The 12,731-nt window shown below is 38.0% G+C and overlaps 1 long non-coding RNA gene across 1 annotated transcript; it reads left to right on the top strand.

Moving 5' to 3' along the window:
• Window positions 1–5,464: 5,464 nt before the first annotated feature.
• On the top strand, window positions 5,465–12,343 carry LOC113021640 (uncharacterized). Its single transcript, XR_003272332.1, has 4 exons — window positions 5,465–5,507; window positions 5,934–6,017; window positions 11,573–11,641; window positions 11,989–12,343. It is a non-coding gene; the product is annotated as an uncharacterized LOC113021640 (long non-coding RNA).
• Window positions 12,344–12,731: the final 388 nt, after the last annotated feature.

The raw sequence follows: 12,731 nt of genomic DNA, 5'->3' as shown, positions 1-12,731 counted from the left end.
GATGTCCATCATTTCTTTTATTTTCTTTTCCTGTTTTTACTACTTACATGCTCTCTCTCACACACACCGATCTTCTGTGCTGGCTTTGTGATCCCTTCTATTGTCATACATGCGTGGTTGGGTGGGGCTATATGCAGAAAACATGCCAAGCTAAGTGTTGGGTGTGGTAAGGTCACAGAGATCACCATCTCCTTTAATTACCCTGACTTTGTGAGACAACAATATTTTGACTTACCTAAGTGACTGTGTGTGTGTGTGTGTGTGTGTGTGTGTGTGTGTGTGTGTGTGTGTGTGTGTGTGTGTGTGTGTGTGTGTGTGTGTGTGTGAGAGAGAGAGAGAGATATGGGGGTTGGTTGGGACATAGGCCTGTATTACAATAGGTTGCATAGAGATCACATTTTTTATTTTTAAATTTAAAAAACAACAGATAAATCAGTTATTAATACAGTATACCAGTTATCACTGGTATAAAGTCTTTTTGGATTTAACCAATTCAGTGTGGCGAGCACAGGCTACTTTCACCAGCTGGCGGTGTCTTAAGTTCTAATTGTTGTCAGAGGCTAAACACAGGCCTTCGGAGTGTGACAGCTTGCTTTGATTATTTACTACTATTTTCATCAATCGTTCAGTGCGTTGTGAATTTTGACATTTAAATTCCACAATACGCAAGTGATACTGTTGACTAGATGTTGAATGCAGAATTTTGCATTTTTATGGTTGATCCTTTTACTGATTTTGAAATTGCAGAAAACAAAAAACTGTGCCACTTAGGAGTGTACTTGTGTAAATTAATTATTTTACAACAGTTTATTGTTTTATTTAACTGTCTTTTCTTTTCTTTTCTTTCTCCCTCCCTCCCCGAGGGCTTCACCTGTGGAACTCACTCTTTCATTAGGCAATAGGAAGGGGATGTATTCACAGTAGAAACACAATAAAACTACACCTTTCATCTACATGGTAAGCAGCTGTGTTACTGGATATGAGATTACTTTTGGGAAGAACAAGGACATCCCTCTTTGTTTGTAACACTTTGGTCTTATGGGGTAATGTGCATGAATGAAAAAAAAGAAAAAAAGGAGCCTTTTGTGTGATTCTGACTTTTGGTAACATGCCCCCCCCCCCTCCAACCTCCATCTACAAGCAAACCATAATAAATAAGAAATGACAGAGCACAATTGAAATCAGCCACTTTCTTTGTCTTCATGCGTAGCCCTCAAGAGTGAATACTCATATGGTAGGGATTGCTTTGAAATTTAAATACATAATTTGAAAATTTAAAAAAAGGAAAATGCAAGAAAGACTCCACTGTGCATGAAAACAATGGTGTCCTATACACAGTTTCAATTGTCGCTGTTTTAGGTTTTCTCTTGTGGCTGTAATATCTGTCCAAAAATGGAAGTGACGTAGGAACGCGGCTCTCCCATTTTGTTTTAATCACTGAGAGAAAAAGAGAGCAGAATGTGAATAAAGACACTAACCTCAGAGAATTGCACATTTTACCTCTATAGAGATGTTTTGTGACGTTCTTTTGTGTTCTTGTTTTTGTGTGACAGCTAATCAGCATTGTCAAATGAATGCACCGCAGCCAGATACAGTCCCTTTCAGCTTTTGTTTACCATAAACAACATGATAGGCATCACAGAGGAAAAAGCCCTGAGGCAAGAAAGTATAGGGTTAACAAAGACCAAAGCACTCTAAACATTGCTTAAATTACAGCTAAATGAGCTGCTGAATACCTGCATGAATAACACTGGTCTCAGTCACTGGGGATGCACAGTTTTACAAAGTATTTTATGACAAATACACAAAAGTCATATTTATTTATCTTTTGTTATTATCCATTTAGGTCCCTTAAAGGTTTCATAACAGTAAACCTACAACAGCCCAAAAATGAAACACACATTCAAAGTAAAAGTCGTGCTCTGGGACATTGCGTGACTAGCGCGGCTGTTTCTGATAAATTGAGTGACAGGTTGACTATGAGGATGTTCACTACAGTCAGAGAATATTACCATAAATTAGATTCTCAGTAAGAATCCCATCAATCTGTACCTTCTTAGATGTCTAGTGACTGGCAGCTTGTACCTGAAGTAAACCAGGAAAAACATTGTTAGACTGTGTGCCGACTCTGCTGACTTACTGGCTAAAGGATGAGTGGTGACCATTTCAAGTTGTGAAGTTGGTAGAAGCTTGATGGCATATATGACATATATACATATGTACATATAATACACACATATATACACATATATATGTGTGTATTATACATATATAATATATAATTATACACAGATATACACACCTTAAAGACTTATTATATACTGACAAATGATAAACCTGAGTTACAATATAAATTTTTTCCACATGTTGGTAAGTATTGAATCTACTGTATCTCCATAGGCCAAGCATATGAAAGAAAAAATAATAGTGATAATAATGGAAACGCAAAAGAAAAATGCAAAATTAATATAATTGGCTGGATTTAACGTTTTCTTTTTGCATTTTTGGTACTTTAACGTGTTATCCACACTACTGGGAAAGGGTTTGTGCTGTCTTTATTCCCAGCATCTGTTCATACATGCAGGATGAACACAGCTTTGATTTAAACGTTAACTCTGTTTTAATTATAAAGAGGTAGGTGTAATAGCTGTTGACACATTACAGTGGTAAGCTAAGCCAATTGATTCTTCAGTGAAAATAAGCTGGGCTGGTGAAAAGCCAAAACCTTAGCAGGACAATGAGACCGAGGAACGATGAAAATGATCTATACCCCAAGGGCCTATGGCTGCCATCTATGACTCATTCACTCACAGCAATTAAGTAACCAAGGTTAGTAGAGTCACATTCTTTGGTAGAAAAAGAGAGGGGGAGATACCACAGAATCCTTCAACATGTCAACACTGGGAGCAGTTAAAATGGACAGTTAATAACCCGAATGCTTTGGTTTTCTCTTATCAGAGCCTAGCCACTTTTCTAAAGGGGATAAAATATATTTCTGATGTAAAATGAAAGCAAGAAAGAAACTAAATGATACTACTGTAGTCGCTAACAATCGCTACTTTCCAAATAGTTCCAGCTATATCAGGTACTTGATCAGAATGTATAGCATACTTTGCATCCAACCATGTAAAGTGTTACTTCATCATACTTGAGGGTGGTGTAAAACACAAACATTCAAACTGACATGACAAGACATTAAGGTTCAAAGGGCAGTGAGGGAATGCTTTACACTTACAGAATATCTTTCCTGAAAGTCGATGGCTTTAAAAAAAATCTTTTATACTGTAGCTAAAGTGGCTTTTTTGTTTGTGATCAAGATGCATAAAAATGAAAACAAATCTGTGGTCTCGTTGGTCTAGCTGATATTACACATAAAACAAGCTCAAAGCAAGCTGTAATCAACAACAAGCACTTAAACTTTCTGCAACTTTGCACTTCCTAAGAACTGACACATTTCTCTGAGAGATAGCACAGTAGGCTGTGAAACACTGAAATTCTTCGCCTGCACTCACCATCAATAATCGGTGTCACACCTCTCAGTCGTTTTTTTTAAAAGGTCAACAAACAGTCCTGCAGGCATGTACGCAACTCGATTGCTACACTACTGTCAGTGGAAACCAACACTGTAGGTGAGAATGTGCTGATTACTTAATTTTATAATTACAGTTTAACTGTCACATGAAACATTCCAAAGCAATGCCATTAATGATTTGATATGCAATAAATTCATTTATCGTTTCCCTCTAGCTTTGTCACATCGATGATTTAAATGCTGCATGTTTTAAGGGGCAGAGTATACTTTCCAGATTGGTTGCTTTTCTGCTACATCATTGCAGTCACTTCTGTTTATGCCCAGGTAGGCACTGCAGTATTCTCCTGAGCGATAGCTGTCGCCACTTGGACAGTATTGCCACATCAGCACTGATACAGGAAGAGAAGAAGTCAGAACCAGAAAACATTAACAAGTGATTTTCCCATAAAGTCTCATGATTTTAAACTGTTCCAACATATCCCAGTGTATAATCTGTGACTTTGACCTTCTGTACTGATTAGAGATGGACCGATCCGATATTACATATCGGTATCGGTCCGATACTGACGTAAATTACTGGATCGGATATCGGAGAAAAATAAAAAATGTAATCCGATCCATTAAATATCAAAAAAGCACCTCACAAAACTTTCGACACGGTGTAACTCTCCTCATAACCGTAGCACGTCGGAGCAGTGTGCTCATGTGATAGAGCGGCTGTGTGTATTTGTAGCCTTGCTACCAATCCGGCATTTCATCTCTGAGGAAGTGATCCCAGAGAGGAGAGAAGTAAAGCAAGTGTGTAAGTTCATCTCTGAATGTTTGTAAAGCATTCCCGTGTTAAGCTTAACAACCTATATTTGGAGCGACTGCCTCTTCTCTCCCCCTCCCTCTCCTGCTGCTACTTCAATCATGAAACTGATCAGTGATCAGCTGATCGGCTTTTCTGTCGCGAGTCCGTCTCTCTTGTTTGTTTATCTCCCACTTTGCACCAGAAAGAGGAAACCAGCGGCTGAGCACGTTTAAGCTTGATAATCTGTTGTTAGAATTTATTTAATATTACTTTCTACACCAGGATCCTTTACTACTTAGCTGACAGCTGGTAACTGTGCAGGGGCGGATCTAGCAAAGTTTAGCCAGGGGGGCCGATAGGGCATGAACAGGGAGAAGGGGGCACAAAGACATACTTTTCTTTCTTATTCTCATTTAAAATGTCTAGCTTTTATTAAATAATTATCTGAATCTTACACCCAAAGTTTTAATCTGATGTAAAATGAATAGAAGTCCATTACTGTATATAGTAACTATTAAGTCTAATATACTCTGGCAAGCTATAGTACTTTTTCCTTTGGGAAGGTACCATCTGTGCAGTCTGCAGTTCTGTTGAAGAAAGATGTTGAATCTATTTAATTATTCTTGAAAAATAATTTATTTCTGGGCATTTTTTTTCACACTGCATCAAATTAAAGTTGATTACGTCGATTAAGCATCATGAGGTGGGTGGGGGGTGGTTCCTTACTTTTTCGTTTTTGTTTTTTTTGCTGGGAGTTTTAGAGCCCTAGTAGTTAGGTTGCTTACTCTTTAAAATACCAGAATAGGGAGGATGGAGTAGGTTTAAGTTTATTAGATTGATCAGTATTGCTGAACTATGAAATATTTTGGGTGCAGTGCATTTTTTGCATACAGGTATAACAGAATAGCTTTAGTGGGTTTTTTTGGTTTTTTTAAACTTGAGTATGAACTTATACAAAAAGCAGCAACATATTAAAAAAAAACAGTTTTATTGATTAAAAAATACACTATATCGGATTCATATCGGTATCGGCCGATATCCAAATTTATGATATCGGTATCGGACATAAAAAAAGTGGTATGTTATGGAATGACCCAATTTGCAGTCTTCCTTTAAAGCTCGCTCCACCCCTTTTCCACCTCTTGGCTCCTCAATCAAGGGACTGGAGCAGCTGCAACAAAGGTAACTCAGAAAACAAAGATTAAATCATACATAACAGTGCAAACTAAAATGTGTGCACTTATTTTTGAGTGCAGTGTTATGTGAGTATATGAATGAATTCTAAACCAAACCAGTTATTTATTGTCCTGTAAATTAATTCCTATATTTAAAGAAAGAAAAATGTGAATGTAATGTTATGTATAAGCCTCTACACTAACATGGTGGATATTACCACTGTGTGACTGTAAGTGCAGCCATCGCAATTATCTTACTATATTATTATTATATAAAGATGAACATTTTTATTAACACAACGTCAACACACCTGAGGGTTAAACATTACAGGACAGAGATGTTTTGAACTAAAACTATAGTTTCTAAGTTGATATTGATATAGTGGCATGTTAATGTCGGTTTTTTTTGTTGTTTTGGGGTTTTTTTTTTCAGCTTCTTTGATGTGAGCTTCAGAAGTGCAGAGATCCATCATGTGATTGACCATGATGAACCTACAGACAAATCACTGCAGGCCAGGTTTGAAATGTCATTCTGAGTTGAGGCTCTGGCATGTGTCATGTCTCTTATGTTTGATGTAGAATATCTTGAAATGTCAAAAAGGAGAGACAAAGTCATGCCATTTTAAGATGTTCAGTCATCAGTTTAGTCATTAGTCTTTAAGAAATCATGAAAAGTGACGCTCTGTGATCAGGTGAAACACTAAGAATAATGCGAAATAGCAAAGATCTGCTGAGTAAGACTATTGTGACTCAACAAAGCACTGCCTGTCACACCAATATGCAAAACATAGAACCAATGCTCACTGACCACTTTGATAAGTACACCTTGTCAACTGCTTGTTAGCACAAACATCTAATCAGCATGGCAGTAACTCAGTGCAGTTAGGCACATAGACATGGTCAACAAAACACACTGTAAAGTTCAACTACAGCATCAGAATGGAGAAGAAAGGTGATTTATGTGATTTTAAATCTGACATGGTTGTTGGTGTGGGACTGGCTTGTCTGAGTATTTTAGAAACCGCTGGTATACTGGAATTTTCAAACACAGCCATCTGTAGGATTTACTCAGAATGGCCTGAAAAAGAGGAAATCTTGAGTGGGGATTAGTTCTCTGGGTGAAAATGCTTTGTTGATGCCAGAGGTAAGAGTACAATTGCCAGACTGCAACCACAACAATACCCTCTGAAGTCTTAAAGTGGACGCCTCTGGTGCTGAAAATGTGTGATGTTTTCCAGGATTTATTTCTCAGTGTTAAACTACTTATAGGGCGTTTTCACACCTATAGTTAATTTACTTTAGTCCGAATCACTTGTACTTTGTCACTTTTTTTGGTTTCTTTTCGCATAGAGAAAATCCAAGTAAACTCTTGAAGCAAACCAAAATGCGTCACTACAAACCGCATGAGAACATTTAGTCCACTTATTGATCAGATGTGTCTGGGGGGGGGGGGGGGGGAACAACAAAATTAAATACAGGAACAAAGTGCTGTGTTCTGGACGATGGGAGAACATGGAGATTTTTACGTTATTTTCACAGCTAGTTGCTGGCCCACACAGTAACTAGCTTTCCTAGTCTACAGGACAGTAGACTACTTGGCTATGGGCAGTTTTTTAGCTCAAACCTTCAATGTACACTCGGTAGTTGGTTCAGATCGAGGTCAGATCACATTCACACCATAAACAAACTGCTCTGAAGTTCATTTGGAACCACATTGAGACCAACTCCTCCAAAGGGTCTTGGTGCAGTTGTTTTTGTCCGAACTGTCTTCACATCAATTCGATTTAATTGGACTGAACACAGCAGCTTTGAAAACATTACATGCTTTCAACAGACCAAAGCATTGACAACAACATACAATTATTTAACACCACAACAAAAAAGTTATATTGCTAATTTTTGAACAAAAATAATACCAGAAAGACTTTTAAGATTTTAATATATGGCTCACAGCCTTTCTTTGGCATCATGGTGGTGCAGTGATTAGCACTGTTGTCTTACAGCAAGAAGATCCCGAGTTTGATTCCACCACCTGGCCGGGGCCTTTCTGTGTGGAGTTTGCATGTTCTCCCTGTGTTTGAGTAGGTTCTCATGGGCTTCCTCCCACTGTCCAAAGACATGTAGTTAGTGGGGTTAGGATAATTTGTAATTCAAAAATGCCCATAGGTGTGAATGCGAGTGTGAATGGTTGTTTGTCTCTCTGTGACAGAGTGGCAACCTGTCCAGGTATGGTCCTGACAAGGATGAGCAAAAGAGAATGATGCATGGATGGATGGGTACAAGATACAAAGTAAAACAGTTTTCAACCATAGCTAACAAATCCAATCTAATGCAAATCACTCAACTCCACAACTGGCCTCTTGTATTCCTATATATATTTTAGTAATGGGCTTACAGAATATTATAACTCTTTCTCAAAGAAATCATGTGCATCCACATTCTGCTTTTTCTTAGTAGGTATGGGCACAGAAAGTTCTTTGGTTATGATTAGGAAAAGACTGGAAACAGGAGAGTTTGTAGGAAAAAATATGCATTCTCCAACCACCTAATAAGTGATCGCTGAAGTTGTTGGTTTTTGGATATGGTTAGATAAAATCATTCATAAAGGCCATGCTACACCCAAAAACCTCCTTGATATGGTACCCCACATTATCTTTTATTTTTCTATTTTAACTTGCTTCTCTCAAGCTTTATGGTTCACACTTTCTATTTTAATTGTATGGTAATTGATTTTTAATCTATCTTTGTGTGAGGCCGAAAGTTTATCAGGGTCAAGAAGCGTTGGCAAATTTGCATCTTTCTAGTCTTTAGGGATGAACATTTGTCTAGCTCACTCCAAAAGAGCCACAGGGGTCAGATTCCATAGCCTCCTGCTAAACAATGAGAAGCCAGTGTTGCCAAAAAGAGAGACCAGACAGGCCTGTCTCTCTAGATCTCTCTTAAATGTCATACTCCTAAGTACATTGGCCAAAGGCTAATGGAGTTACTGGTTTTGTTTGTGTGTGTATGTGTGTGTGTTTGTTTGCCCGTGTGTTTTGTTGTCTTTTGCTACTCAAAGCAAAGTAAAATTTTAACATGTATGTTGTGTTAATCAGCTTGAAACAATTCAAGCCCATTTCATTAAAAAGAGTGCAACTGAGGTTTATTACACTGACAGCAATTAATTATTCAAGTGAAATACAGGTAAGATGTTAGAAGTATGGATTAATTAGACTTGTGAGAGCAGGAGAGTACTTTGAGAGGTGGCACAATCAGATCATTAAGATTTTTTCAGGGCACTTGGACATTTGACAAGTGAAAGAGAATGCAACTCATTAACACACGGCCTTCTTTTGGGTGCGATCAGGAGCTGTTCTGACTAGTTTGAGGTTGATTGGCTGCCACTCCAATTTCTGTGCAAGAGGTGCACAGTTATGATTTATGCTGCGGCTCGCTGTATTAGAGGCTGTGCTAGTGTGCCAGTGTTTTCTCAGGTTCTCTCATTTTATGGCGTACATTTGCTCTGAAATATGTTGACGTTATTTTTAGTTTCTCTTGAAAAGATCCAGTGAATCATCCTCCTCTAATTATGGCTGTGAAAAGGAGATCAGATTTTGACTGCGCATCACTTTTCATCACAACAGCCAGCTGGCAATAACAATGAAACAATCTAGAGTCATGGTGGATGTAGCCTGAAGGTTAGAGAAGTACAGCTAAAAGGAAATACTGGCTTCAGTCCATGTGGATGGGAACATTTGAGAAAGTGATGTAAAAATGTAACAAAAGACATCAAAAAAGTTTGATGGTGTTACGTGCTCTTCCTCCTAATCTAAAGATTTCGGTCTGTTTGGGGGCACCGGGCATTGCATGCATGCACTTAATTTATTTTGGATTCTGTGAGGCAAAAACCCAAAGAAGCAGAATTGTCTAAAATATACTTTTGGAATCATAGCTACGATTACAAGTTAACACAATACTAATCACAACATCTTGCCTTGAATCATAATGAGATCAGCTGTATTTCAGTGGTATTTCACCTTTCTCCTTATTAATAAAAAATAGGAATTAGAGCAACATTGCCAGGACATCCATACCAAAACAACACAATTACACTTTTCAATCATTTCTGTAGCCTCATAGCCTATTTTCTACCCGTCTTCATTTTCCCACAAATTCTACAGCTAGGACCTCAAGCCCCTCCGGCACTCTTCCATTTACTTTAGTATGAAAATTTGGCATGTGTGTTTCCAATAAATCTTCTAGAGAAATTATGCCTTAGCTAGTTGATTCATGAGCACGCTGACAGCTGAAATTGCCGGTGCGAATCTTTGGCACGGGATAAGTCGGCGCTGAGCCGCCCTTTCTGCCTCAAGGATACAAGAGAGGAGGAGCCAGGACAGGAGCTGCAGGTTTAACCCTGTCACCTGTAGTCTCATATCTGACATACTGCACTGCACAGTGGAAACACAGGGAGGTCACCTGTGTGTGCCCAAATGTGTGCATTTCACCAAGAACGGGAAAAAGGTTTGTGTGACTTGGGTCTTTAAGAGACTGTTTGTGTTAATGTTCAGGAATTCTTTCAAGTCAATTAATGTAATCAGAAGCAGGATTTTGTATCATGTCTACTAAAAACCTATTTGCTAATATAAGTGTATAATTAGCCCTCTGAGTAAGAGACCTTATAGGTTTGGTGAGAAATTCTACTTCTTTGTTCTACCTGTGATGAGTAACTCCACACTGTCTGTTGTTTTTAAATACATTTTTAGTTTATATGTTTATGATAAATGACTTGATACTGATTCTGGAAGGACAAACATGAGTCTGAGATGTGTTTTGAGTTCAACTGCAACACCCATACTTTCATTAAAATTTCTCACCAGAAGGCACTGTTTTTATTCCTTCTTTCTCATGTCTGCAGATCATTGGAAGGGGATGTAATGTGACAATAAGTATGAAATGAATAAACAAAGATAAATTGGTAAGAAAAACACCCATAAATATTCTTTATAATCCCACTATATAATAAAAAATGGGTGTCATTAATTCAAAACAAGTTTGAATGTGATAACAAAACTAATTATAACCAGAGTTTTCACTTTTTCGCTCCTTTCATTTGTGGTTGGAGCTCTTTCTTTCCTTGGGCAGATGAATGAGCATGTTACAGATGCAGACAAAGAGCATCATGATCAACAGGCCCAAGCCTCTCTTTACTTTCAATAAACTAATTTGAAAATCATAGTCAGATAAACTGTGGCCATTTGGAAGCCATTAGGACAAATACAACGAGGTGGCTTTACAACCTCATAAGTGTCTCTTTGGTTGCACATTTAATGACCCCTGGTTTGTAAGCCAGTGTTACAGCTGTAATAGGAATGGGTTTTGTGGGAAGAGAGGCTGGCGCTGAATGACACAGCGTGTCAGATGTCAAGCAAAAGGCTGGTCAAACTGTTTGATATGAAGAACAAAACAAAACAAAAAAGTGACACTGCTGGAACCGCTACTGCAGATAATTTTGGCAAAAATAATTCATAGTGTCTTGTGAAAAATAAGCGAAGGGGAGAGTGAGGTAAGTGAAGACAGAGAGGTCATGACATGTTTTTATAGAGTGGCATAATAACTAACACTTACAGGGAGTTTCAATCAAACTGAGTGAGTAAATCATAACTGCTGAACAAAACCATACGAAAAAGAATATAAACTGTAGAGATAATAACAGCTGTTCCTCTAAAGTATTGTGCATTTTGTAAACAAGAAGTCTTCCAACCTAATCGGACATCCAGTATAACAACATGAAAGAACAGTGGTTTAAGTTAATATCAGCTAGCCTTGACATTGTGACTGAAATAATAGCAATAAATGGGGGGACGTCATTGAAGGAGCCTTCTTAAAAGAAAGCATGACTGTATTTTACAACATGGTCTTACGCAGGGGAGGTGAGCTCTGTGCTACAGGTTTTTTTTCCTGTCAGGGAAAAGGCCATTATAATAATTATAGAAAAATGTACAGTTTGCTAGTGACCTTTATTCTTCAAACATGACCCTAAAAACATCACATCAATAACTGACACCTTTTTATTGATTTATTTTTTCACAGCCAATTTTATCTTGTGATGTAACAAAAGAACAGGATTACTGTACCAACACTGGAGCACTCAGCTAAAATGTGAGTTATCCTTCACTACAATACTAGCATTCAACTCTTAAAAGAAAAAAAATGCAAGCTTCGGGGGATTGAAAGAGTTGCATTTGTGACACAGGAACAAAAAGGCTCTCATTGTTAAATCCACCATTTCCCCTTCATATTTTTCCAATTATTGTTTCTTCAGAAGGATTTCAGGCTCATACTAAAAACGTGTTTTCACTCAAATTCCTCTTCTACCTCCCCTGTGCCCACCCCCTTTCTCTACCGCTTAATATTTTCTATGTTTCTGTGTCTGTTTCTGTCTATGCAACTCTTCCTGTCTATTTTGCTCTCTTTGACCCCCAATGATCTAAATGTACTCACAACAGCATTAAGGACTTCAATCCCCCCAGGAGTTCCTGTGGTCCACTTTCCCAGAGAGTAACAGAGACTTTAAGGGGACATGCCGGAACAAATGACAGACAGTCTCTGCAGGCAAGCCACCAGATACACAGATGGGCATAGATCAAGGAATTGAAATTATGGAGATCTTCAGTACCACCATCACAGTGCAGCAATGTGGCTTTTGGATGTTTTGCCACCATGACTGTTGCTGCCCACAAACTGCATGGATTTCTGTATGCCTGCCATGGGAATGCATGGTTTTACTGAAACTGATCACATTGTCGCAATTGGTTGGCAGAGAAGGATGGACTATAGTGTTAATGTGTTTAATGTGCAAATCGATGCCTTTTTCCACTCGTAAGAATAAAGATGAAATTCAATCACGTGTGCCTCAGTGGGAAGATGTTTTTATTAAAAATGAATCACTGTGTTGAGTTCTGATTGTTTCCATATTTCACATTGTCCATAAATCTTGAGCAGGCACATGTATAAACTCTGACTTTTATTAAACAGTTTTATAGACACAGAAACTGACTTATTCACCCTCTGTAAAAAAGCATCTGCCACGCATTGGCAGTCAATCTAGATGACACATAATTGGTGCCAAGATTTTAAGTCATGTGAACTCATTTAATCTCTTTATTTGTCATAGATTCTGACTGCAAAATTGCATAATCGAAACTTTTAAAATAGCTTAGAATAAAGAGAAAACCACTATAAATGCATA

The sequence above is a fragment of the Astatotilapia calliptera genome, chromosome 5 (genome assembly GCF_900246225.1).
Source record: "Astatotilapia calliptera chromosome 5, fAstCal1.2, whole genome shotgun sequence".
Lineage (NCBI taxonomy): Eukaryota > Metazoa > Chordata > Actinopteri > Cichliformes > Cichlidae > Astatotilapia > Astatotilapia calliptera.
The sequence above is the reverse complement of the archived record's forward strand: the minus strand, read 5'-3'. Positions and strand labels throughout refer to the sequence as shown.